Source organism: Pristiophorus japonicus, unplaced genomic scaffold (assembly GCF_044704955.1).
Source record: "Pristiophorus japonicus isolate sPriJap1 unplaced genomic scaffold, sPriJap1.hap1 HAP1_SCAFFOLD_130, whole genome shotgun sequence".
NCBI lineage: Eukaryota > Metazoa > Chordata > Chondrichthyes > Pristiophoridae > Pristiophorus > Pristiophorus japonicus.
In genome coordinates, this window is record NW_027250967.1 from 471,175 (window position 1) to 474,494 (window position 3,320).

At 44.9% G+C, this 3,320-nt stretch overlaps 1 non-coding gene across 1 annotated transcript; it reads left to right on the top strand.

Annotated features, from left to right (window-relative positions):
- The first annotated feature begins 2,839 nt into the window (after window positions 1-2,839).
- Window positions 2,840-2,911, top strand: trnaw-cca (transfer RNA tryptophan (anticodon CCA)). Its single transcript has one exon. It is a non-coding gene; the product is annotated as a tRNA-Trp (tRNA).
- Window positions 2,912-3,320: the final 409 nt, after the last annotated feature.

The following is a 3,320-nucleotide window of genomic DNA, read 5'->3' on the forward strand; positions in this document are numbered from 1 at the left end:
ATTTATTCATATTAGTGGTTCAATATTAACAAAACACAATGTCCCACAGCCTTGTTAAATTTTCTGATATCTCTGTTCAGTTCTGTATACACTCAAACTCGACACTTGAACTGAATGGTCATAAAGGTATTGGAGTGACAACTCACTGGATAACAGCAGAGCTGGCAATGTTTGCGGAATATATTCGTGACACCAAAGCACACAATGACAACCTGGAACTGTGCGGCACAGAAGCTTCAGGGAAAACATTTGAAGTCCCTGGCAGGGGGGCTTGAACCACCAACCTTTCGGTTAATAACCAAACACGCTAACCCACAGAGACTGACACAAATGTACACTGCAAGACATCCCAATCCAGGGCGTCCGTCAGTTAAAGCTTCAGATTGCTCCGACCGATTGGAACTTGTCCACTCTCAGTTGCATTTTTCCTAAATAAAGGGTGGGACATTCTTGTGGATGTGTGAAAGCAGTCTGGTCCCACACACTGCAGACAATTCCATGTCACCGCCAACCAGCTGTCCCACAACCGATGTGATCTACCTTCCAGCCTTCTGGTGCCTTGTCTGTGACAAAGTATTCTGATTGTCCCGAAGTCGGTATTAGGTTTGAATTCCTTTTCAGCTCCTGACTGCGGATATTCCTGTGATTAAACGGGAACTAAATGCTGACAGGGACAGTTGGATTCACCATTTCTTTGCTTGGTTAAATTTCAAAGATTGAAAGTGATGCACGTCAACCCCAAAACTCGTCACCTACTCGCTAACCGCTACACGCTGCTCCCGTGAGATGGAAGTCCAGTTGCTGTTTCAAGCTTTAATGCAGGGACAAGCAGAACTCATTCAAAGAAAGTCCAAGTCCCCGAGGCACCTGATTATTTGCACCGAACTCCTTCGCAAAGAGTTGAGGTTCGTGTGGGGTGATTTGGGCACATCTTTCCCCACACTACAACACTTCAAACATAACTCAACGGCTGCAAAGCGCTTTGGGGCATCATGAGTTCCTGAAAGGCACTGCAGGAATGCAAGTCCTTCTTTGCAAAATTTCTGTGCAATTTCAAAACTCGCCGGCAAAATAATGGACTCGTCCAGGATTGGAACCCAGGACTTCTCGCAAATTTCATTTAACTTCTACTGAGCAAAAGTTACAATTTTAGATCAACGAACCAACTTTTTACAATCATAAAGGTAATGTTAAAATTATAAAAGCAAGTTTTTGTGTGTGGATACTCTTGATTAGAGAAGCACTTGAGATCGAATCAGTGATTTTGCTTTTTCGACCTGTCTTCTGAAGCACCGCACGGTCCCACTCCGACATTCAATGAGCTGTTGGAACGTTAGTGTATCCAGGCTGTGAGTGGCCACCCCGAGCGCAGCAGAGGGGTTTCTGCATTAGTTCTGGGTGGGGACAGTATTTCCCCTTCTCTCTTCCTCTTGTCTATATCCCTCTGCTTTGTTTTCTGAATTTATTTCCCTGTCTCAGTTTCTAGTGTTTGAAAGGGAACAAAAGATGAAATGGGTGTCACTGTGGAACAATTTCTCTCACTCAAAGTTAGATTCACTACCGTTGTGCCATGAGGTCTAGACAGCTAGCTGTCGATATTCAGGTTCATATATAAATATATATTTTTATATTGATACAAATTATCGAAGCTGTTCCCTGGTGGTCGAGGGGTAAAGATCCCGAGCATTAACCCTTTCCATTCTCAATCAGTTCATCGCAGAAACATAATTGAGGTGTGTGAGAGGATTAATGATTGCTGTAATCGCCGTTAATAACCTCACTACTATCTGTTACAGAACGAGCTGACACACTCTCCCGCTTCTCCTGCCCTTTGCTGGACACGTGTCCCGGGTTTAATTTTACAAACTGGGCGAGTTCGCTGATCGCTGGGAGACGGTAGGAGCCTCTGTGGCCCCGCTGTGAGGATGTGGAAGTGAACACGGTGGCTGGGTGATCCGTGACATTTCTTAAAGGGCAGCGGAGGAGAAGGATTGAGAACTTTCAGTGTGGGACAGAAGTTGTTTAAGGTCAGCCAACACATTCCTGATCCTCCTCTCTTCTTCGGTAATCCCCGGAGTCGAGGATGACTTGCTTCCACATTAAAAATCAGTGGTGATCAGCACAGAGGGAGCTCACTGGTCAGCTCCCCTCTGTTGTGGCCGCTGTGCCAGAGGTTTCCGTAGTCTAGCGGTTATCACGTTTTTTTTACACGTTAAAGGTCACCGGTTCGATGCCGGGTGGGAACATTGTGTTGAAATTTCCGATAGGGGAACAATCGGAGGCGAGTCTTGTCTCCTGGCAAATGCTAACTGACCTGCTGAGATTTCCAGCATTTTTTGTTTTTATTTGCTATTTATTCTCCTTGCAAAAGGGCTCCCTTATTCCTTAATTGCTCTTTATTTCACCAATAAATAGATAACTTTTAGCGTGAGAAAATGGATCCACCGGGGAACTTTCGCGTGTAGGAATAACCGGTGCTGTTAAATTTGACAAAAGTTGCCCCAGATTCCTGGTCTCGCCAGCGATGAGGATTTTGAACCAGACTCCTAAAACACAGTGTGTAAACTGGGATATAGTTTAACAGTAAACATGCAAAGCACAGAACAAATGATTGAAGTATCGACTGTCCCTCAGTCAGCATTTCTTTCATTGTACAAAAGAAGATGACGGGTTAATTAATGATGCTTTCCCGTGAAAGCAACACAAAAGTTAAACAAAAAACATACGGAGACTGGCATGTGAGCGCTTCTTCTGATACCTGGTGGGAATGGGCAGGGATTTTAAAGCCCCTTATATTGCGGAATCTTCATATAGACGAACATCTCAAGCTTGCTGTGTAGACCTTGTGGCGCAACGGTAGCGCGTCTGACTCCAGATCAGAAGGTTGTGTGTTCAAATCACGTCGAGGTCACTGCTCTTTTGGGTAATCCCGGAATTAATATTTTCTTTGCTGTTTGGCAATAACCAGACCCTTGCTCCAAGATCTGTCTCACTGTTTCTCCGGTGTCAGTCAGAGAAACACCTGTTGCCCTCATTTATTTCTTGTGACAAGACACAAAAGTTCAAAATCAACCTGCAGGTGGCCAGACACCGCATTGGATAGTCAGGACAGCCGAGCGGTCGAAGCTGTTGTGTTCAGTCTGCTCTGAAAGTGTGGGTTTGAATCCCACTTCTAGCACCTTTTATTTTTAGTCATTAAGCAAAACTCATTTGCTTTGCACAACGATCAGCTCCTAAAAAGTGGGATTCTGCAGTTCACCTGCTCACTCAGCATCTCCGTCTGACCTGGTGCTGAAGTTGGAGATGTTTCCGCAGTGTGG